The following is a 25,339-nucleotide window of genomic DNA, read 5'->3' as shown; positions in this document are numbered from 1 at the left end:
TAGAGAGGGTCTAAGGCCACTTTTTCCCAAACCTGCGTTGGTGAGGATCGATGCTGTAAGGACGGCGACTCGGGAGACTTCTACTGAGAGACCTGTCCTGACCCATTCATGACATTTAGCTAGAATAGGTAATTATGAGAATAATGATTTACTTTGATTGATTTTCTTTGACTAATTTAGATAAAAAAACATTATTTTAAATACAGTGTTGGTGGTTATTGCTTGTCAATTATTGAGTACTCTAATGTGGTTTATTGTTTATATCATGACTCAAGACAGTGTCAATTTGGTCTTATCGACCTTAGTGTAGATGTAGGGTGTTTAGGAGTTTTTCTTCCACAGGTTTAGTAATCGAGCGTATGTTAGTGAAATGGGCCCAAGTGTATGATGAGTGCATGTGCGTGTATCTGTGAAATTACTCTATCCGTGGAAGTAGAGAGAATTTATATTCCCTAATCTGCACCAATTTCCTGGTAGCAGAATTTGATGGTTTTGATGATTGTCTTGATCTGATTAGATTGCTTGTATATTGGCTTTTGATTTATTGATTATTGATTGATGTTGGTATATGTACTAATACTATATGTTGGAGTCGTCGTGTTGAGTTTTATGTAGTGCTTCTGGAACTTGGGAGCTAGTAGCAGTTCCGTAGTAGGGCAGAGGGAAGTATATACTGCTCTCGGGAAAGACGGGATTGTTGGTCCTGTATGTATGCAGGAGATACGTGTGACAATTGAGGTTGCGCGTCACATTGTCTGGGTTCGGAATCAGTGACATCGTCGTATGTTACTATTAGAAATATATTTCTGGTATAAAAGGAGTGTGTATGGTAGTGAAGGTTATCTGTGAAACTCTGGTCTTAAGTCCCAGGGATCCGTAAGGTTCACCGTTAAAGCTTATCGCGGGAGAAGTAATAGGTATTCTCTGAACTTGTTTGAAAGACTGGGCAGAGGTAAGCTGCTTGGTTAACGTGTGTTATAATTCTGTAGCGGGACACTGTTCGCTGTTCTCGGGAAGGCAGGATTCTGTGTGTATGTACTATATTTTTCTTGTATGAATGTGCGTGAATGTATGAGCATTTAGTTGATTGTAAGACTCTTTGGACCAGTCCTAGAGGAAACAGTTAATGAATGCATGATAGAAGGGCAGAGTAGAGGGATGTGCTACTGTGTCAACGAGAGAATTAATTCCGTACTGGAACAGAAGTGAGTGAAAGACGGGATTCTTGTGAAATAGGTTTTCTTTACTATTCTGTTGTTAGCGAAGCAGACAATGGAGATGTTTATATGTTGTAACTAATAGATTTTGTAGAATTTGACACGAAGTCTACTGAGAGGTTTTTGTAAAGGAGGGGTAGACGAGTGACAGGAGACAGGAGCGACTGCAGCGACTGCTGACGTCAAACAGTCCGCGCTCTGATTGGATATTGGATCAGTATAGTGCTCGCGCTAGGATTGGTGTGTTGGGGTGAGCCGCGCAAGGATTGGAAAGAGTCACCCTATACTCTTGTGACGTAGACGCTCCAGGATTGGTGCGTTAGTGTGAGTCGCGCTGTTATTGGATGAAATATCGTACTGTACAGTTGTATTACGGAAGGGATTAGAAAGTTTTGGTAAACGTTAAATTGTATTACCAAGAAGAGAAAAAGAAAAAATCTTTGTTCGGAAAAATAAAGCGATGGTTTGACAAGGATAAAGATGTTAAAACAAGAGAAGGTGAATTGTTACCTCCAACGAAAACGCCTGCATCCTTCATGGCTGCGAGATATGGGTATCATACCTGTATACGGTTGGAGAATTGGGTTAGGTATACTAAGGAAGATGGTGTCCTAGCATTCCCAGAACATGGTTCATTTAATCTGGCCGTGTTGAGAAATTTACGGGAAAAGATGTTGTGTCTTGACCCAAGACCAAGGCCGACACAGTTTGAGGCTTTAGTGGAATGGGAAGAGGAAGTACATGACAGAGAAAAGCAGAGGTCTGGAGGCAACTACAGATACATGTTTGGTAGGAGGCATGATCGTGAAACTCATCATGATCGAATGAAGAGATGGCGAGATGCTAGCATGTCAGAGGGATTATATCCTATGAGAACAGTTGAAGAGAGGGAAGAAAGTAAGGGTGCGGAAAGGGTTCCTGAGGCAGAAGTGAAGAGATATGGAGTTAATGAGTATGAGGATGAGGTCTTGAATGACATGATTTACAAGAGACCACCTCCATATAGACCAGAACCAGAAGAGAGCACACCAGTTGTTTCTCCGATAAGAGATACATTGCGTATCATTGAGACAGAAAATGTGACACCTGAGTTAAGAAGTGGTAATCCTTACAGGGAAAGAGAGAATCGATGTGGTGATGAGAATACGAGTGAATTAGCCAGAACAACAACGGAGCTGACTGAAAAGATTAGAGAGCTGACAAAGAATCTGGAAGCTGTTACGGTGCCTGTAACCATAGGTCCAGTTATGCCTATTTTTGATAAGCAGAGGACGAGTGAAAATGGTTTGGTGGTTCCATATGTTGGGAATAAGATAACAAGTTTGGCTGGTCCCTCAGGAGATTCAGGGAAAAGGACAGAAAGTAGTGATCTGAGACAATCCAGACAGGACACATGTGGTGAAGGATTAGAGGTACAGTCTAATTCGAGATTGAATGCTAGTGAAGCTAGTTGTTCAGGGATGCCAATTTTAGAACCACAGAAGAAAGTGGTTCCAGTGAGAAAAACTACTGAAATAACAGCTGAAGATTTGAATGATTGGATGAGAGTCCTTCAAAAGAGGGATAAAGATTCACAGGCAATTGATGTGGCCAAGTTACGTGTAGAATTAGAGGAGCTTGTTGCAGGAACAATTCCTACAGAAATTCTAAAAAACCATCATGATGGAGAGTGGTTATTTATGTGTAAAAACATCACCTGGAGAGCAAAGAATACACATGACAGGTTGAGAGCAGTAGCGAATGAGCAGGGAGTAGACATTGATAAGGTGAAAGCCTTGCAGAAGTCTTACAGGATGGATTTCACAGACAAAGACATTGAAAATCTGAATGGTGCTGGTAGAACAGGACAGATTAAGGAAATGGTCGCATTGTTGCGAAGATGGGGTGATGTAGAGAAGTGGAAGGATAGGTGGTATAAGAAAAGGGAAGAATCAGTGGACAGGACTTATTCAGCATTTCCTGTGAGAGAAAAAGAGAAAACAGTGGATGCTTATCCCATGAGAGAAATACCTGGAGGAGGATATGTACATGTTCCATGGACCAGACAGGATATTTTACTATTTACGAATGATTTCCCTCGACTGAGAGAAAAGCCCGTCGAGTGGTATAGGCAGGTAGATCGGTTTGTGAAGTTGTCAAAAGTGCTGTGGATTGACCTGAATAGTCTGTTTGATATAATTGTTCCAGCAGACTTGTGGGCTGAGTGTAAAATAGTTGTAAGTTGGCCTACTGAGGAATATCCAAGAGATCAGAGAACAGGAGCACCAGATCCAGAGGTAATGAGGAAGTATGAACAGGTGATTGTATACCTGAAAAGTAAAGTACCCCCAAAAGAGACAGACTGGGTTAAGATAGATCGAACACATCAGGAAGCAAAAGAATCAGTTCATGCTTTTTATGAGAGGCTGATACTGGCTTTTAAACAATTCAGTGGGGATGAGCACCTGGGTGATAAAGATTTGAGTCATTTTGTATACAGATTTGTATATGGCCTGAGACCTGAGATTAGTGAGAGAATTCGTGAGCATACAGTGGATTGGCAGAGTAAGAAAATAGATGAGATTCTAAGACATGCAAAGTACTTCAGTGATGAAATTGAAGCAAAACAGAGAAAGCTGAAAGAAAAAGCAATGTGGGCACAAGTGAAAGTTGTGGAAAGACAAGAAGCACAGTTGGTGGAACAGGCAAATAATGCTGGGAATAGGCCCAGGTATGCAGGGAAAGGAAAGGGGAATCTTGAGGAAGCCAAAAAGAAATTCCCTTGTCACAACTGTGGCCAACTGGGACATTGGAGATCTGAATGTACTAATCCACCATTAGCGAATAATGAGGGTAAAACATTAAATCAACAGGTGCAGAACGAGGGGAATAATCAACAGCAGCAACAACAGAAGGTTGTGAGACAGCAGAGTCAAGAGCCAAAACCGCCCTTGCCGCAGAATAGAGGGTCACAAAAGTACAATGAGGATTCAGGATTCTACAATGATGAGCAGGTAAACAAACCAAGGCGTTCTAACCAGGTACAACAGTACTTGTTAAAGAATGAAGGGAGTGAGTCTGAAGGTGACTATTGACGGTGCCGAGGAGAGGAGGAAGAGTGCATACTTGGTGCAACTCTAGAAATAGACCAGGCAGGACCATTTGTAGATGGGAAAATAAATGAAGAAAGTGTTACTTTTTTAGTAGACACAGGTGCGACAAGATCAACTGTCAGGTCAGCAGATGTTAGAAATCTTCCTCTCTCGGATGAAGCAATCCAAGTAGTTGGTGTAGCCAATACACAAATCAAGACACGACTTACTGAACCAGTAAGGGTACAAATAGGGAAATTTTCAGACATGCACAGATTTATTGTCTGTGACACTAGTCCAGTGAACTTGTTAGGCAGGGATCTGTTATGTAAAATGAACTGTACAATTTTTTGTACGCCGGATGGAATAGCTTTTGAAACACCAGATGAGGATGTTTTGTACCGAATGACTCTAGGAAATAGAGAGAGTGAAATAGTTGGTGCATATGCTGTGTTTGATCCGGAGGATTTGCCTCAAGAACTGAGAGACACAGTGAAAAGAACAGTTTGGGATTTTACTGGAGAAGATGTGGGATTGATGAATAATGTAGATCCTGTGAAAATTTCAGTGAAAGAGGGAATTACTTATCCTAACATTCCTCAGTACAAAATGACACCAGAAATAAATTGAAGGAATAACTCCTATTATTGAGAAAATGATTCAGCAAGGAGTTTTGAGAGAACTACTGAGTAGCCCGTGTAATTCACCGATAATGGGGCTAAAGAAGCCTAATGGGAAGTTCAGGATTGTACAAGATTTGAGAAAAGTTAACAAAATTGTGGTAGCATGTTGTCCAATTGTGCCAACTCCGTCAGTGATTTTGTATCAGATTCCACATGATGCTGAGTGGTACACAGTGATTGATTTGTGTCATGCTTTCTTTTCAATTCAATTGCATCATGACAGCCAGCCGATTTTTGCATTTAGGTTTGGCCAGCGTATTTTAGCATGGTGTCGTATCCCACAGGGGTATACAGAGAGTCCTTCGATATTCAATCAGTTATTGAAAAAATCATTGGAGAGTTTGATTATGCCTGAAAACTCAGTACTAGTGCAGTATATTGATGACCTACTTGTGGCATCAAAGACACGTGAAGCAGAAACTATAGCTTTACTGAATCATCTGGCAGATGGAGGGTTAAAAGTATCTCCAGCCAAATTGCAATTTTGCAAGAAAGAGGTGCATTATCTTGGACACAATATTGAAAAAGGTCTGAGAAAGGTGACTGATGACAGGATCAAAATCATCAGGGGAATGAAGGCCCCAAAGACCCAGAGGGAAGTGAGAATGTTCCTGGGAATGGTGGGTTATTGTCGTCAGTGGATTAGTAATTTTTCTTTGATAGCAAGACCATTGATTAAGTTGACAAAAAGTGAGGTAAAAGACCCATTGGAACTAGATGGAGAACAGATGGCAGCATTTGAGGAGCTGAAGAGCAGAATGTGTGAAGCCCCTGCTTTGGGTATGCCAGATTATGAAAAAGAGTTTGAGTTGTACTGCAGTGAGAGAAATGGATGTGCACTTTCAGTGTTAATTCAGAAACATGGACAGCTGAGGAGGCCTATTGCGTACTTCTCATCGACACTTGACCCTGTAGCTGTAGGTTTACCAGGTTGTTTGAAATCTGTAGCTGCAACATGCAGAAGTCTGGAACAGAGTGAGGGAATCATAATGGGATATCCTGTAAGGGTATTCGTACCTCATAATGTGGCAATTCTTTTGACAAGAAGCAGAACCCAGTACATGTCACATAGTCGGCTGACTAAATATGAGAAAGTCATTCTGGGAGCATCAAATGTGACTCTTGAGAGATGTGTGAATGTGAATCCAGCAACATTATTGCCAGATATTGAAAATGTGGGTGTGAAGACAGAAGATGATCACAATTGTTTGGATGTGCTTGATTACTGTACAAAACCGAGACCAGACATAAAAGATCTTCCATTGCTTGAGAGTGATCATGTGCTGTTTGTGGATGGATCATGTCTGAGGAATGATGATGGTGTGCTGAGTGCAGCATATGCGGTGTGCAAGGTTTCAGAAGTTATGGAAGCTTCACCATTGAAAGGAGTGAAATCTGCACAAGTTGCTGAATTGGTGGCATTGACAAAAGCTTGCAAAATTGGAGAGAATCTGAGAGTGACTGTGATGACTGATAGTCAGTATGGATTTGGAGTTGTGCATGATTTTGGCCAGCTTTGGCTGCAGAGAGGTTTCTTGACGTCGAGTGGGACTCCAATAAAGAATGCTGAAGTGATTGGAAAATTACTTGAGGCGATACAGCTGCCTAAAGAATTAGCAGTTGTGAAATGTGCTGCTCATGGACAAGGAGATGATTTTGTAACTCTTGGAAACAGATTTGCTAATGACATTGCACAGTATTGTGCTAAAAATAATCACTTGATTAATAGGGAACGAGAGGGGGAAATGTCTTTTTGTTCTGTGCTGTTTACTAATGTCCTAGAGACGTGGGATGAGGTGAAACAGTTGCAGGATGAGACAGGAAAGGAAGAAAAGAAAGACTGGATCAAGGCAGGTTGTGCCCCAAGAGAAACAGACCATGTTTGGGTCTATAGAGATGGTAGACCAGTCATGCCTAACTCTATGCTGTCGTCAATGGCAAGAATGTATCATGGCCAGGGACATTTGGGAAGGGATGCGATGATCAGGTCTTTTAAACAGACTTGGTACAATGCAAAGTTCAGGACAATTGCAGAGAGCATCTGTCAAAGATGTTTGATTTGCCAGCAATTTAACACTGGGAAAAAGACAGTGGTGAGTCTGGGAACGATAGGCAGAGAAGGTGGTCCTTTCACGAGAATGCAGATTGATTTCATTGAAATGCCCCAAGTGAACAGATTGAGGTATGTTCTAGTGGTAGTTTGCTTGTTCTCAAGATGGGTGGAGGCCTATCCGACTAGGAGAAATGATGGAGTAACAGTGGCAAAGTTACTGTTAAGAGAGTTGATTCCTAGGTACGGATTTCCAGTAACGATTGAGTCTGATAGAGGTGGACACTTCTATAATGAGCTCATGAGTTTGATTTGTGAAGCATTGGGCATACAGCAGAAGCTACATTGTGCATACAGGCCAGAGGCTTCTGGCGTTGTGGAGCAGATGAATGGCACGATCAAGAACAGGATTGGTAAGATGTGTTTAGCCACTGGAATGAAATGGCCTGATGTCTTGCCTCTAGTACTAATGACAATTAGATCTACTCCAGATAGAACTACTGGTTTGAGTCCACATGAGATTTTGATGGGACGTGCAATGCGTCATGCATTTGTACCTGTCAATAAGTTGATGACAATAACTGATGACATGATTTTGGATTACTGTAAAGGCCTGGCTGACGCAGTTCATTCTGTGTTTCACCAGGTTGGAGAAGACGCTACTACACTTGAGAAGAAGCAAGCTCATGATCTGAGTCCAGGGGACTGGGTGAGAATTAAAGTACACAGAAGAAGAAATTGCTTGGTTCCAAGGTGGGGAAGGCCAAGACAAGTCATTCTGACTACGACAACTGCAGTGAAGTGTGCTGGTGTGAAAAACTGGGTACATGCAAGTCATACTCAGAGTTCCAAACCCAAAGGATGGGACTGGTAAGGAGTATTTTGAAGAGTCAGATTCCAGTGATGATGAAGATACAGAACCAGTGAGGAAAAATCGAAGTTCAGAAAAAGAATTAGAAAAGACTTCAAGAGAACCATTGAGAGTCTCAGAAGGGAGATCAGATTCTGTAAGAGAGCCTGAAGTTCCAAAAAGCAGTGGGGGAAAAAGAAGAGAAAAGAGCAATTCCACAGAGACTACTCCTGAATCAGAAGGGGAGATTGAAGAGCCACTTGAGATTACACCTGAAGAAGCAGGGTCAGAAGAAGATAGAGAGGGACAGATTGCGGAAGACCCCCGAGGAGGTGTAGGGAACCTTCCTGATAAGTTAGGTGAAGGGACAAGTAGACAGCAAGAAGATTGCGTGTCGGAGACCCGAGGAGGGACAGGAATAGGGAAGTCTCAAACAGTGGTGAAAAAGACTGTGGAGCGAAAGAAAACTGCTGAAGAACAAGAGACATTTGAAACAGAATCGGATGAAAGTGAGAATGAGAAATCAGAGGGTCGAGTTCTGAGAAAGAGAACTTGGATTGGAGAAAGAAATAATAAAGAAATAAGACCGAAAAAGGTTATAAGAGGAGATCTTTGGCCTAACAACAGAATAAAGAAGCTGAGATACAGACTGATACGAGAAAATACCTCGAAAGCTGAACAAGTGAATGAGGTATCGAGTCAGAATCCAGCAAAAGGTGAAAAGCGAAAAGAGTCAAAAGAACCAGAGGAGATCAAGAGGATAAGAAAACCTAACCAGAAGTATAGGTCGCCGGAATGGACGTACGTGGCACTGTCTGAAGGTGAAGAGGCAGTAAGTCAAGGAAATCCAGAGGAGACCATACGAGAAGTGGTTGAGGAAGATACAGGTGAAATCCTGAAAGTAATCTTGACTGACATTGGAGAAAAGTCGGATACTGAGGATATTGTTGGAGATCTAATACAATTTGATGTTGAAGAAGATGAAGTAAAGAGTGATGAGTATCCAAACTGAGTAAACAGAAGAAATCACTTGGAGAAAGTGAAAAGAAGAAAAAACTGAGAATTAGTTGTTTGAAGTAATCCAGAGTTCTACAAACTCAAGAAGTGGAGTAGTAGAGGCTAAGTCAAAAGACACGGTCAAAGTAGTAAAATGGCTAACATAGAGAATAACCAAAGTAGATGTGCCTTCTTAAGAAGATGGTGTAAAATGTGCTGCTGCTGTACTGGATTATTAATGCTACTATTGGGTGTTTTAGCTTTATTAGTTACTTTTAGAGTTACAATAGGTACATTTGAGATGCATACAGAGAATGTGACTAATGTAGAGAAGAGTTCACAAAAAGTAGTTCCAACTAGAATTAGTAATACTTACATACATAAAGATAGGTCAATTAATGATTTTTCTAGTAATGTTTTTTCAAAATTGTTGTATGAATACGTGAAGACAATGGAAGTTAGGGATTGCTACGTATGTATGCAGTTACCTGCATCCGTTTCAGAGGGTGTTACTTATCACCATTTACCAGCTACGTATGGGATTTCTTGTAGTGTGTCGAGTAGTGTTTTTTATTTGTTAGGGAAAATAGATTATAAGATGTCTAACAAAGATAAAATTTTTGGGCAATTGCCTATAAACAAAGAGCTGAATCCAGCTAAAGAAGCTAATATTTTTGGTGAGATTTTTATTGAAAAAGAAGAATTAACATTAGATTACATTTTTAAGAACAATTTAACTTGCAGTCTGAAAGAAGAGGAGAAAGCTTTCCTAAATATGGTGGAGGAAAGGAGAATGAGCATGCATGAAAAGGCAGGGAAATCTAAAATGAGTGAGACAATTTGGGACATTGAGATGGGGAAAGAATTGAGGAATGGGGCTAGTCCAACTTTAGCTCTAGATGCACCACAGAAGGGTAAGCTATGCATTACAAGAAAGAAATCCCAATACGATACATATTTTGTTGGGACTAGTGAGTGTCAAGATACATACTTCATTGCAACAGGATGGGGTTTCAAGGAAGGAGAAGATCCAATTTTCCCAGGAGTGTATTATGTTTGTGGGAACAAGGCTTATTACAGGTTGCCTGACCATTGGTATGGCACGTGTTATGTGGGCCTGGTCTTTCCAAAGATCTTTCATATAGATAGAATAGAAGATGTAGAACATATTAATTTACTAACACGTTTTAAGAGAGAAACTTGGTCTGAAATTGTGGGTGATATATTTGGAGCTTTAATTCCAGCAGTGGGAATTTCTTTGAATGCTTATGGAATTCGGAAACTGTCAACAGTGGTGGATCGCTTATCGACAAATATCGCTGGAGGGTTTCTTTTGGTGAATACGGAGTTGATTGCCGTACGTGCCATGTCTATGCAAAATAGACTTGCCCTTGATATTCTATTGGCCAAAGAGGGTGGAGTCTGTGGAATGCTGAAAGTTCAACATTGTTGCACTTACATTCCAGACGAAAGCAAAGACCTGAAGGTCTATATCAAAAATATTACTGATTTGCATGAAGAATTAGTACCACTGGAAGCTGAGAGTATTTGGACTAAAATAGCTAATAAAATAGTTGCTGTTAAGAGTTTTATTGCAAAAATAGGTAGTACTATTATAGGTAAGATATTGTTTCCTTTGACCTGTATAATTGTTGCTTTATTGATACTAAGATTGGTGTGTTTGTGTTGTAAAAACAGGGGAGGGAAAAAGAAATTAATTAAAAGAAATAATGAAAAGAGAAATAAGAGGTTAAAAAGAGAACCACAAGAAATAGAACTAGAAGAATTGAGGGAGAGTGTTTACTTAGAGACGAAAAGGGATGATGAAAGGGAGTCTGGTGTGTAGTGTTGTGTAAGGAGAAAAAGACATTTCCAATTTCTCCTAAAATGGGACTAAATTTTACTAAATTATTTTTTTTTTTTGGGTTATTTATTTGGTGATAATATCACCAAAGGGGGGATTGCTGGAGCAGAGTTTTCTGTTGAAAATCTATTGGGTTTTTAAGCTCTGGTTTGTCTATATGTCGAAAAATTTAAAATATTAATTTGTAACTATTAATTATTTGTTTTGTGTGAATGTTCTGATTAATCAATACGAACTAACAAGAGAAAAACTACACGTGGGAATGCATTCATGTTGCTTAATAATAATGTGCGGGTTTAATTAAATGAATGTTGCTGAGTGCTGTTTGTTTTAAAGCACAAAACGCTTTTGAAATAACGTGTACTAATGCTTCATTGTGTTGCAAAAGGCTAGATAATTACATACACAAGGGTATTAGTGGGGTTAACACTGTTTAATCACTATGCTGTGGTAACGTTGTTTTTGTCTCCTAATTAAGATGGTCTGTTCTGGCCTATCGTAAAATGGCTGCCGTTTAAAGCCTGAACTCGAGTAGTCGAATTATGATGAGAAGGCCTTGCTGAACATGGTCGAGAGTCATCTGACCACAGTCTTCGCCTGGTTTAAAAAGTTTTCCGTGAGGACAGCAGCTCTGGGCGAATGTCCACGTGTCCTTGGAGGACAAGGGAGCCACAATGAACTTTGTGATTACAGCGCTGGTTCCGAGGAAATGTGAACGTAAAAGAAACATTTGTAAAACTCGAGTTTCCTTCTTCCATCTTTTTATTTTTGTGATTTTTCTGAGCGGAGATTTTCCAAATGTATCGATGCTACATCCTTTCCTGCTCGCTCTGCTCAGCGGTTCAGTGGACGTTTAGAACATTTTATGTTTCTTTAATTTGCAAGATTCACTATAAATATTGTTAGCCTAGAGAGGGTCTAAGGCCACTTCTTCCCAAGCCTGCGTTGGTGAGGATCGATGCTGTAAGGACGGCGACTCGGGAGACTTCTACTGAGAGACCTGTCCTGACCCATTCATGACATTTAGCTAGAATAGGTAATTATAAGAATAATGATTTACTTTGATTGATTTTCTTTGACTAATTTAGATAAAATACCATTATTTTAAATACAGTGTTGGTGGTTATTTCTTGTCAATTATGGAGTACTCTAATGTGGTTTATTGTTTATATCATGACTCAAGACAGTGTCAATTTGGTCTTATCGACCTTAGTGTAGATGTAGGGTGTTTAGGAGTTTTTCTTCCACAGGTTTAGTAATCGAGCGTATGTTAGTGAAATGGGCCCAAGTGTATGATGAGTGCATGTGCGTGTATCTGTGAAATTACTCTATCCGTGGAAGTAGAGAGAATTTATATTCCCTAATCTGCACCAACGGCCAGCCATGTTTAGAAGGGATAGCTGGTTTATGGAATGTTTTGAACCCAGGAATAAATACAGGAGATGAGCTCTAGGTTTCCTGCAGCAGGCAGATATCGTGTTGATTGATGAACTGTAGCCAATGGGTGAGATCCAACTTCAACCTTATGCCTGCCACGTTTCATGACACTATTCTCATCGTCCCGCTAGTTGTTAACTGGCCAAAAGCCGGGTTAGTTAATAAAGCATTTGGAACTGATAGATTTGATGGCGGTTGCCTAGGTACATCTTGGCCACTAGCTTGCTGGTGGGCTCTGGTCTCTAGCAATGTTAATGGAGCTAGGACTAACTGTGGATTAGATGTCATGCTCTCAATGTCTTGGGGGAGACCCTCTTCCTGAGGATATACTTATAGAGGAGGGTGAGGATGTTCTAAACTCGATCTATGGAGGGTTTTACTACCAGAAGAAAGATGTAGTCAATCATTCTGAGAAAGAGATAACTAGTGTGGACAGCATATACCAACCCACCTGCTCACAGCCCCCTTAATGAGACAAGCATGTTTGTGGCAGTATCCACCCAGACTCTCTCCACCGTCCCGTGTCGAAATAGAAGCAGATGTTATAAAACCTCTTTCTTTTATTTACACAGTAACTACATCAAACTTGAAAGTCGTTCTCAGATCTATTCCTAGCGATTGGCATTAGAACAATTCTCTATGAGTGAAAAAACTTCAAGGACATTTCATACCACATCTTGTGGGCCTGGGTATGTTTCAGAAGGAAATCAGACAACATTGTATCTAGTATTAGCTCTAGCACCAGACTCTCCAAGCCACTTTGGAATAAATTAGACCTTTACCTACGAAATCAAAACCACCCTAACGCAGTGCACGTGATGACCCACTTTCTTAATATATAAAACATGTCAGCACAAGCACATCCATCCTCCACACCCTCTTTACCCAGTCCTATCCCACTGTCACCCTGGTCTTCTCTCTCTCGCTCTTTTACTCTACACTTTCTCCATATCACTGTTTTATCGTTTATCAACTGAAGCAGATTTTTCTTGAAGAAACTGCCAGGCACCTGCTTTAAACCAAACAATTCTATTATGAAAATGGCGACAAAGTTAATTGACTTTTCACCTAGAAAATAAAACTGATTTAAAATAGTGATAACATAAAATAGATTTTTTCTCCCAAGGGATTTAGGAAAACTGGGGCAAATTCCATCATCCAAGTACTCCATGAATACTACACAAACCTCTGTACTAAGGAGGACACTTCTGACCGAGAACAGACAGATTATTTGCAGACTATCAAATTCCCTAAAATTTACCATCGCTGCTGGAACCACCGAAAGAACCGTTAACATCTCAGAAAATATTGAACTGCAATCAAGAGGTGTGAAATACATCCCATTTGGAAATCAAGATCTGTGGTATAAGCTTGTAGGATGAGTTTAAACTAAAGGGAATTAACTGAAGTTTACAGCAGCACTCACAAGAAGGTAATGAAATTTCCCACCCACCTGAATGTTTGTATAATGAAGTATTTCGATAGCTCTAAAGAACAGACAGATAAGGGACTCAGAACTGTTTCGTACTACCTAGATATCTTCATTTATAAATCAATATTTTTAGTGCATTGTTCCTGACATAAATATTTTTATTTATTTACACAAAACAGTTAGCCTATTCTAAGCCATATTTTAGTTTTGCCAACAGCAAACCTGTCAGCGAACACCAGTGTCAATGTATACGCCAAAATATTATTAAAGCGACTGGAGATAATCTGGCCTATTTTAATTCAGCCAATGCAATCCGGATATATAAGTGGGAGACAGGACTGCAATAGTGCTCACTTAGCCTTGAATTCATGCCAAGTAGCTACACAAACAAATATTCAGATGCTTCTCCTGTCACTCAATGAGGAGAAATCATTTAACCAATTAAATAGACACTATTTGTTCAAGCTAAAAGACACAACTGAATTTGAACCCCAAAAAACACAATTTATCAAAGCAAATTTTGTTCACCCTTCTACAACACTCAAAATCCTTAACAGCCATAGCAAGAAAACAGATTTAGGTAGCGGTACACATCAAGGATGTCCCCTCTCTCCTAGTATCTTTGCCCTTGGCTTAGAACCATTAGTACAAAAAATAAACGCCGACCCTCAGAGAGTGCATGGGCAACATCTTCACCCACAAATTAGTTATTTTTGCAGACGACATGTTACGTTTTGCTACCATCCCCTTCACATTACTCCCTGCTCTCATCTAGGACCTATACAGATTTAACAGAGGTTCAGGTTTTAGCCTTAACAAGAAAAATCAATTGCATTGGGTACCCCACACATGAAGATAGTTTGGTTAAGCTCTTGGGAATTTTGGGCTTTGAGGCTGCAACAGGACATTTGGAAAACTTAAGAGCGCAGAGGCAAAAGTTGCACGAGGCCAACATTACCTCACTTGTGGACATGCTCTTCAAAGATCTATATAGATGGGGTAAACTTGAAATCTGTTTTTGTAGAATTGCCTGTGTGAAGATGAATTTAATTCCCTGATTATTATATGAGATTCATACTTTGCCACTCACATTTCCAAAAGGAACGCTCCAACACATACAGAAGAGATTGTAGGCTTTCACTTGGAGGGGTAAATCCCAATGATTGTCCAAAAGAGTCCTTGACCGGGGGAAGTATATAAAGGAGGATTAGGTTTTCTACAAATTGAAAGATATGTACGCACTGCCCAACTGATGACCGCTGATCAATCTCACCATGCCTAATAGCCCCGAATTATTGGTAAAACTAGAAGCTGCACATACATCCAAACCAATATACGTTCTATCATGGCTTCCCCTGAGAGATCATAAGAAACTTTTGTAGTCCACACAGATTACACTATTACACTTGAACACTGTTGTTTGAAGGAGTGGGGCCACCATGACATTCCATCCAGTGACCCTCCTATTGAACAACCCAGAGTTCTACCAGGAACTGGTGACAAGGACCTTTGTAACTGGTTTGTATATATGATAAAATCACATTAGGTGATATGTTCGAAAAGGGAAAGCCGATTTTATTGGACATGTTATGCCAATGATGGACAAAGACGGGAGACAACTTTTTGTACTATATATTATTATAATTTGGGCAATCTAAGGGTAGCAGCCACACAAGATCTCACATTTATAAAAAAACTATGTTGATAGAACATAGACCAAAAAGAGAATTATCCAATTATACCAACACCTTGCAGTCAAACTGTCATATATCATCAAGTGGCAGATGAAGCTGGGCTAAGAAATAGATTAGACTTCTTGGCTTCACATTTTGGAGTGAGCTGCCTCTTATTCCATTTGTACCCAATATAAAGAAAACTGTTACAAGGTCATCAAACGATGGTACCTCACTCCTACCCATCTTAGTGCTATGTTTGGTTCCCCACCAGACAGAGTGCTGGCAATGTAAAATAGAGAGAGGCACAATGCATATATGTGGTGGGGGTTTGAGGTCATCCAGCCCTACTGGAAACCCAGTCTCGAAAATTAGAGAAATCGCTTCGCTGGAACTTTGACTGGATCTCCTGACGTTAGCGTTGGGAGTTGTTGATACAACTCTGAATATCCCTTGACAACTGTGAGTGGGAACCTCGTTACCCCCTTCCTCATCGCAGCACTTCTCATTGGCCCAATTTTGGAAATTCCCTTTCTCTCTACCAATAAAAGCTTGGATGACCAAGGTTTGGTCGATGTATACAATAGAAAAATTAACTGCCCTTCTGTGAGATGGAGTACAGAAATGTGAAAATATGTAGACACCCTTTTGCATTTACATCAAACATGGTATGTCTGCCTGGGGTCCAAGACACCTGCACAAAATTGCGGGTGAACAGAGATTGTGCTATCCCAGAGAGCTCTCCAACTCACCACTCCATGAACTCTGGTGGTTCATATTAACTATGGAACCCAGATTGTGAATTGTGGATTTGCTTTCAACAATCAATACGTTAATAAAAATGATTTTTTTTTCAACCGATGGAAAACTAGCCACTGAACATTTGCAAAAACAACAGTTGATGGACAGAATGCTAAACAATGTCATATATTCACCCCAGTACAGAGATCTGGGCCTAAATCCATCTTTTTTTGCTCACCATGCAATTTCAGTTTGAACCCAGCCATATGCAAATCAGACTTGACCCTGTGCCTCATGGGAACAGTCCAGCCCTAACTGCCAAGCCAGGTCCTCCCTGGCCCTGTCTGAACTGGGGTGGTGGAGTGAGCTAAAGAATGGTGATGGATTAAACCCAGATCAGTTGACTGGGGGTGAGTGTTTGATTTGCTCAAACGCTCCGTCCATCATCCCCTTTGGTATCACTGAACATTGGCTTCAGAAAGATATTATGCAAATCAAGGACGCAAGTGCCCCAAGACAAAAAACACTAAATCCGACTAGGGGAGGGCTGAATTTGGAATGATTCTTCAGTCTATCCGCTATAATCTATTCACATTTATTGGTTGTTACCTTATACATTTACTAATTTTGGTAACTGTGATATACTTCATCATCAAATTTCTTTATTCGGTTTCATGTTCAGGAAAACCGTAAAAGCACAATGGAAAAACCAAGATGAAATAGCGTAATACAATATATACAATCTCAAGGACAAGTCTGTGCAAATTCATAATTTATTTAATATATAGAAAGTGCATCTAAAATACCAGACACCAATAATGTTAAAATAAAACGACTAACAATGCATAAAAGTCAATAGTTTGGTCCACGCCCTATTGGCTATACAAGTGCAAGAGCCCTAAAGATGAAGGTAGGGGGCGACCCAACTAATCGCAGCTTGCCCTAAATTTGATGGCAGATTTTAAAAAGCTTAAAACATGAAATACGGTATTGCCTGTCAACATCTGGAGAAATATAAATGCAGGCCAAACTTGTTTAAAGTTGTCGTGTTTCAAGATGGGAATTAAATATGATTTTCTCAGGGTGTCATAAAATGGGCAAAACATGGTAAAATGAAGCATTTCCTGCAGAGATGTACCATCGCAGCCGCAGGGCGGGAGTACTTGCCCTCTGGTTACGCCCCTTGAATAAGAAAGAAGTAGATAAAGCAAGTCAAAAGAAATCTATTGGGAGCGTTCACTAAACCAAGTATGTATGGCTCCGCTTTCGCTGTTGACCTTAATATAACAAAGTGGTCAATCCTTGGCTCCATGAGCTCCCTCTCCTCCCTTAATGTGGACTGGTGCGTGATAAATGCCATATTCAGGGTGGGTATGTCTATTTTACGGGTTCCCACAGGATTGGAAATAAGGTCACCTCTTTCCAAATGTGTTAAATTTCTTTTAATATATTTCAACCAAGGAATCTTTAGTGCTTGATCCAGGGATAGACAATCTATAAAGATTGCCTTATTTAGCGAGTCCCCCTCGTTAACCCATGTTTTTAACCAAAATGACAGTGGGCTAAAAGCTATCTGGTCTGTGATATCGGGCATACCCAACTCTTTGTGGGCAATAAAAGAGGGGATACCCTGAGGGACTGACAACAACCTTCTCATAAATTTGTTTTCCGATGTTTGGACATCCCTTACATCTACATGTCACCAGATTTTGCTGCCATAAAGTACTTTTGACAGGCACTTTGCCCTATAGAGCTCCAGGAGAGCCCCCCATCGGTCTTTTACCCAGTCTCGCAGCAAAATTAAAAATTGCGGCAGATTCCCTGTTAAGGTCATTTCTCTTGCAGGTAAGTTGTAGGATCCAGTTCAATTTGTCATCCAGGAGTACTCCAGATAAGAAAAAAACAGATGTTTTAGGAATAGGGGTGGGTTCTACCTTAAAAACATATGATCTAGTGGGCTGCATCCCCAGTTGCATGATGTATGATTTGAAGTTATTGATTTATAGGCCCAAATCTCCCATGAACTGGGCGAATGATGATAAGATGGTTTGTAAACCCCTCTCTGTCCTCGCCATCCAGACGGCGTCATCTACATATAGCAAAACCGGGAGATCGCGCCGTACGATCCGGGGAAAATCAGTCTTGGTCTCCAGGAGGATTTTCTCCAAGTTATTAATGTAGAGGTTATAAAGAAAAGGGGGAAATATACAGCCTTGACGGACTCTGTTCCTTACGGAGAATGAGTGAGATACGGTCAAGCTCAACGAGTAACACACTACCGCTTTGGTGTCCCGGTGAAGATCGTATAGAAAGGAGACCAACTCTATCTACCCCAAAGGCTAATAGGATCTGCCAAAGTTTGCCCCTCTTTACGCAACCGAATGCGGATGACAGATCCATGAAAGCCAGGAAGATGGTACCCCTACGAGCAACTGTATATTTACTGGAAATTAGGATAAGGTTCAAGGATTGTTCAGTCGTAGAACGGCCAGCGCGAAACCCATATTGGGCATCCGACAAGATATTGTTGTCGGTAGCCCAGGTCGATAACCTATCCAGCAATATCCTCTCGACCACTTTTACCACCGAATCTATCAGAAAGATTGGTCTGTAGCACAAAGTGCAGTCCCTATCCCCCTTTTTAAAAACTGGCACAATGATGGAAGATGCCCATGAGGACGGGGTGCCAAGCCTTGCTACTGCGTTGATTACGGAAGTAACTACTGGAGCCCAAAGTGCCACATCTGACAGATAAAGATCAGGTGGGATTCCAACGGGGCCTGGGGCCTTGTTGTGTGTCAGACCAATGATACCACGCTTCCAAGACTACTAGTTTTTTTGAGGGGACCCCCAAGTTTAAATAAGGGAGGCGAGGCCAAGTCTCCCTTAAACAAGTCCTCAAAGTGACTGACCCATTTGTTTTCAGTGATGAGGCATGAGGCCGGTCACACTCTAGATGGAATCTTCACATCCAATTCCCAATTGGAAGTACAGGAAGTTGACAATCTCATGGTCAGATCACAAGGCCATCTTTTTTGTACTTACCTCCTCCCACCATGTACCACGCCCTCATTCCACCCACAGGATATTTAAAGGGAGAAATTGGAAGAATATCTGCCCACAGCAGATGCAATTAGCACTAGTTTCCTCCAAACTGAATCTAAGATCCAATGTAAACGTTGCAACTGATAGCTTCACTAATTGGGTCAAAGCAGCAGTAAACACTCTAGCTCCAGAAAAAGCTATCATTAGCAAACGCATGAAAAATTCAGAACCCTGGTTTTGTGACACGCTACGTAACCAGAAGCAACTCTGTAGAAAAGCAGAGAGACGCTGGAGAAAAAATTATATGGAGGCAGAGAAAATTTTATACACACAATCTCTGAGCAAATATAAAAAATTATTCTGGACAAGAAAAGCCGTTACTTCACGGAGAAAATCAAGCAGGCTGGCAACTCCAGTGAAATACTTTTTTCGACCCTAAAGGAATTAGTTACACTACCTGCTCCAATAGATGATACTAGTGTAGCATTCTGCAACTTACTTATAGGCTTTTTTAGGGACAAAGTGCAGGCTATTTTCGATTCCCTCATAGAAAAGGGCACTGACCCTCTAGTGGATCCCCCCCCCTATACCACTTCCACGCCCTGTTCATGGTCTGGACTCCTTTGTTTCACCTGATGCAGAACAGATCTCACATATAGTCAGAGCAGTTAAATCCGGAGCAACATCAGACCCATGTCCCCCTAAAAATTTTCAACTGGAACCTGATGATATCAGTGAACAACTCAGCCTACTTTTTAAAGAGATTATCAGTTCTAGCATTTTTCCAGATGCATGGAAAAAGGTCTCAATCCTTCCTCTATTACAAAAAACAAATCTGGACCCTAGTGACCACAACAACTATAGACCCATTGCGCGCATCCCTTTTCCAGCCAAGGTCTTGGAGAAGATCATAAACTCCCAACTCACCGCCTATGTGTCTTCCGAAGATCTGCTGAACCCCTCACAATACGGTTTCCGTCAAGGACACGGCACAGAGACTGCCCTGGTAATGGCAGCAGAGGAGCTTCGTACCACGCTGGATTCAGGTGCAAGGGTCGCCTTGATCCTACTGGATCTATCGGCAGCCTTTGACACCATAAACCACGACATTCTTATCAAAAGGCTCCAAAAGGTGAGAGTCAAGAACTCAGCCCTAAGCCTGATTAAATCCTATTTAAATAACAGGCTGCAATTTGTTCAGATTGGCGACTCCTGCTCAGAACAGTTTACACTTCCATGTGGGGTGCCGCAGTGCTCATCACTGAGTCCTACTTTGTTCAATCTATATGTGACCCCCTTAGCTGATGTCATCAGGCAGTTTGGCTTCTCACTGGTCTCCTACGCAGACAACACCCAGATTGTGGTGTCCATCTCAAGCAATCTGGAGAATACCGCTGCTCGCTTTAATCAATGCATCTCCCACGTAGACCACTGGATGAGCTCAAACTGCCTAAAGCTTAATGGAAATAAAACAGAGGTTCTGATGATGGGATCGGACACCTCTTTTTGGTCACAGAATTGGTGGCCTCTGGACATGGAAACTCTTCCTACTCCAGTGCATTAGGTTAAGAATCTGGGCATAATCTTTGACGACAGACTTACCTTTCAACATCAAATCAATAAAGTCGCCTCTCAGGTTCATTTAATACTGAAGTTAATCCGGAAAGTGAGACCATTCATCCCCCCTAGATGCAGTAAAAACACTGGTGACAAGCTTAGTAATGTCCAGGCTGGACTACGGAAATGCCCTTTATTTGGGCCTTCAGAAACAGCACTTGCTAAAACTTCAGCGGGTGCAAAATGCTGCCGCCAGGATGCTTCTGAACATTCCCAAGTACCAGTCCGTCTCCCAAGGCTTAAAAACACATCACTGGCTCCCGGTAAAGAGGAGAACAGAATTCAAATCTCTATGCCTAGCTTATAAAGCTGTACATGGAACAGGACCTGTGCACCTGAAACAGCATCTTTCATGGTACCATCCTTGTAGAATGCTATGCTCAGCTCAAAGTAAACTTCTTAAGACATCCAAATTCAGGAAAGCTCGCTGGGGAGGAAGCAGCTTTATCCTGAACACCGTAAAATTGTGAAACATGCTCCCTTTAGCCATTAAAAACTGCCCAACACTATTCTCTTTCAGAAAAGCGCTGAAAACTTGGCGTTTTTTCAAACTCAATCCTACCTCCTTCTTTCATTACTGGCACACTCCTCCGCTGCAGCGCCTAGACGCCCCTGGGCATTTGAGTGCAATATAAATCTCAAAATCAAATCAAACAAATCAAATTGATGTGTGCTTCTAAAACATTAGCGGCCTCTTCTCCCAGAATGGGACTGTTCATGATGCTCCAAAACTTGGCACTGCACTTGTAAGTTGATGCTTCCATGAGGTTGCCTCAGGCTTCTTCTTTCAAGGGCGCCCTGCGTTTACTAAGCGCTAGTTCATGCTGCTTTCTATGGATTTTGACTAGCACAGCATTCATCGGTGAGGCATGAAGAGCTAGTTTCAGCCGCCTAGCTGCAAGTGAACAATCTGAATTGAACCATCTAGGCCCCCTCTCCCTCTAGCCTCCCTGGGGTGGGACAGTCAATAAGTCGGCGACAGAGCCGGAAATAATTTCGAAGGCACGGATAATGGACTCATCTGGCTCTACCTCCGCATTCTGACATATCTGAAATTCCTTCATGCGCATCTGCAATAAAGATATGCACAGGGTATCTGGGATGATCTGACCCCATGTAAGATGTCTCTCTCCGTCTGTTGCCCATAGAACCCCTCCTCCTATGGTCTGTCTTTTTAGATCAAGAGAGGGCCAGATACCTTTAATACATAATGGGTTATGATCGCTATAACTACTGGCTATTATTGTAAACTCTGAAATCAGGAAATAAAGGGGGTAGAGGTTAGGAGGAAGTCAATAAACAAGGGTTCCTGACCCAGCCCCTTAAAGGTTGGAATGAGATACCGCCTAGACAGGGTCAATTTCCCTATGGTTAATTACAAGTCCAGGTCACAAACCAATGAGTTTAATTTCTCTCCCACCCTGCAATGTTCAAAGTGCACCCTGTCTACAAGATGATAAGAGGACTCCTCGCTAGCTCCTAAGCCCCCCTGCCTTGAGGTTCCACATATATGTGTATTAAAGTCCCCTACCAGGACGATATTACCGGGATTACGGGACAAGACCTTGCCATACATTACAAATGAACATAGGCGGGTGACGTTACACACCTCAGGGAGAAGAGAAGTGGCATTGTAGAAATTCAAAACTATTAGTCTGTGAGACCCTGAGGAAAAGGATAACTCCTGGAGACAGGGGTTATCTGTGTTTAATACCACAAAATCACCTTGTAGACCAAGAGATACATAAACTGCAAGAACCGTTTCGAACGACCCGCCCTTGGCAGAGTTGCAGGAATGTTAAAAAGCTTAAAGCCCTCCAAAAAGAAAGTATTGTCAATGGTCCATGTGTCTTGGAGACAAATATCATATTTTTTAATGAAGGTTAACCACCCCGGGTCCGAAAACTTGCTTGCCAGTCCAGATATGATCCAGGAGATGATGTTGAAGAAGTTGTTACTCATCGTGTGGCTACAACAGTTCACCTTAGCCGACTAGTCCTTTGGGTCCGTTTGTAGGAGCACCGTAGATTTCCTTGAGCCCTGACCACTGACTTAATCACATTGGTCTAGTTGACCCAGGGGCTCAAAATAATTAAATAAAGGGACCGAAGGTGGTTGTAGAGCCCAGCCCAATGGGTTGGGGTTGTGAGTTTCCTCGGGTGTAACATTGTAGGTGAAGGGGGGTAAAAATAACCCAAGGGAAGTGCTTTTATAGAGGAGTGAGGGCCTATTCTATTACCGTGATTTGTGGCATGTAGGATCCTTTCTGCAAAATGTGGGTTGTTGAAATTAATGATTATACAGTCACCGTCACAGCTCTTTTTCAAGCCTCCTATCCAGGCCACCCTCCTGACCATGAGGATATCCCTTTCCACTCTGAAGCCCAAGGGGGTATTGATGTTGAGCCAGTGAAGGACTTATTCTTTAATTGATAAAAATCCTCAGTGATATCCGGCTTTAGGGCTGGCACATTACCTAACACCACAACGTACGATGTTGCTTCCGGGGGTGGATGAATAGAGGTTGGACCCTGGAGCAGTCTATCCTGGTTAGCAGCAGAGGAAATTGAGGCATCCCCTTCTGCACCCCTCACATGTGAGATTGGTTCTCTACGAAAGTTGGCCTCTAATCTGGGTAACAACTGAAGGCATGGCCTCTCCTGCAGCCCACTTATAGAGGGTAGAAGTTGTCCGGTACTTGCAGGAGGGCCAGGTAGGGAGATGGTGCTCACAAGATGGGAGGTTTGGGTGAGGTGCGTTTTATTTAAGGCAGAAGCAACGGAAACCGACCGTCCGATATGATCACTGCGTCGCCAGGGCGGGGGAGGGGGGGTAGCATTGGATGTTATGAGAGATTGAGACAGTTTTAAGAGGTCTCGATCTATAGAAGACAGCCTTTGTTTGATTGGTTCCAACTTGAGATCTAAGCGATCATGAAGTGAGCTAAAACCAGCCTCTAACATGACCGCCAAATCATCTTTTGTCACAGGTACTGCGCTCTGGGTGTTTGGCGAAGGTGTGTCCACTTTAGATCGTTTCGCCTTAGCCCCTGTGGTGGTGTATGTACGCTGAGCCCAAGATCCACAGGGCTGCACCCCTTTGACAACTACTCAAGGGGCTTTGGTTTGAACAGGTAAACTACTCCCTGGTGTAGGCCCCACAGTTGGCTCGTCACGATCAGGCTGCATCTCTGAGATGGTAAAGTGTGGCGGGGTGGCTAACAATTCAAATCCCTCCTCAGAAACCTGCCACCCGCTATTAGAGGCACATGATGAAAGATTATTCGCCGGGGACCGGGATAGCCTATGGCACACAAGTTCTATTTATTTTTCAAGATCCCCCGCTGCTCTTCTTAAAAAACAATCCATGGTGCTGGTAGTTGGCGCAGCATGAACCACAGCGGCGCCCATTTTACCCACGCTGGGCCGAATAGGAAAGGAAGTAGATGACTGACCAAGATGTTGAGGCTCTAACTTTGGTTGGTCCCTTATTACTCATGGGCCACGTAGGAATTGACAATAAACAGTAATGGTAAGAGCCTGGAAGTGGGAGACTTGCGAAGCGTTATAACATGATGCAATGGGGCTTACCTTGCACCACTGAAGCCTTGGAGGTCTGGTGAGTGGCAGAGATGATGAATCCAAATGCTACGATATCCGTTATGGACCAAGATGGTCCAGTTCCCGCGATGACTTCACCAAGAGACGGGGCCCAGCCCGGCCTGCTATGGGCTCTGATGGGCGCAGACGGGCCGCCTTTTGCCTGGACTTTTACCGGGCACGCCCGGACGCATCACGCACTGCAGGAGCCCGCGCCTAATTTTAAAGTGGCTCCTGGCGCTGGTCAATGATGCTGGTGACTGCAAAGTGTCCTGGGCCTTGTAGTGCCCCCTCTTATCCCGCTGAGGCAAGGAAACAGGTGGCACACAGGCAAGAGGCAAGAACGGCGTCCCACACTGCGGGAGCCCGCGCCTGATTTTAAAGCGCCTCCTGGCACTGGTCAATGATGCTGGCGACTGCAAAGAGTCCTGGGCCTTGTAGTGCCCCCTCTTATCCCGCTGAGGCAAAGAAACAGGTAGCAGACAGGCAAGAGGCAAGAAGCGCGTCCCGCAACTGCGGGAGCCCGCGCCTGATTTTAAAGCGCCTCCTGGCGCTGGTCAATGATGCTGCGACTGCAAAGTGTCCTGGGCCTTGTAGTGCCCCCTCTTATCCCGCTGAGGCAAGGAAACAGGTGGCACACAGGCAAGAGGCAAGAACGGCGTCCCACACTGCGGGAGCCCGCGCCTGATTTTAAAGCGCCTCCTGGCACTGGTCAGTGATGCTGCGACTGCAAAGAGTCCTGAGCCTTGTAGTGACCCGCTGAGGCAAAGAAACAGGTGGTACACAGGCAAGAAGCGCGTCCCGCACTGCGGGAGCCCGCGCCTGATTTTAAAGCGCCTCCTGGCACTGGTCGATGATGCTGCGACTGCAAAGAGTCCTGGGCCTTGTAGTGCCCCCTCCGTTCCCACTGAGGCAAGGAAACAGGTAGCAGACAGGCAAGAGGCAAGAAGCGCGTCGTATACTTACAATTGTTTTAAATTGACTGATGGTGTTGAATCTCGTAGACCTGTAAGGGTAACCATAGATTGCAAAAATTTCGCACGTAAACTTTTCAGATGCCAATAC

General features: G+C 42.5%; 1 protein-coding gene across 2 annotated transcripts in view; it reads right to left on the bottom strand.

Annotated features, from left to right (window-relative positions):
• LOC146820739 (uncharacterized) overlaps positions 1–24,805 on the bottom strand; it is a 669,677-nt gene extending 644,872 nt beyond the window's left edge. Inside the window, exon 1 of one of the 2 annotated variants that reach the window (XM_085611515.1) lies at positions 24,266–24,805. The gene's annotated coding sequence lies outside the window, so the exon portion shown is untranslated. The remainder of the gene's footprint in view (positions 1–24,265) is intronic. The other variant, XM_085611516.1, reaches the window with a different exon arrangement.
• Between the last annotated feature and the right edge of the window lie 534 nt (positions 24,806–25,339).

This window comes from Triturus cristatus, chromosome 6 (genome assembly GCF_964204655.1).
Source record: "Triturus cristatus chromosome 6, aTriCri1.1, whole genome shotgun sequence".
NCBI classification, from domain to species: domain Eukaryota; kingdom Metazoa; phylum Chordata; class Amphibia; order Caudata; family Salamandridae; genus Triturus; species Triturus cristatus.
Note: the sequence above shows the minus strand (reverse complement) of the source record. Positions and strands in the feature narration are given on the sequence as shown.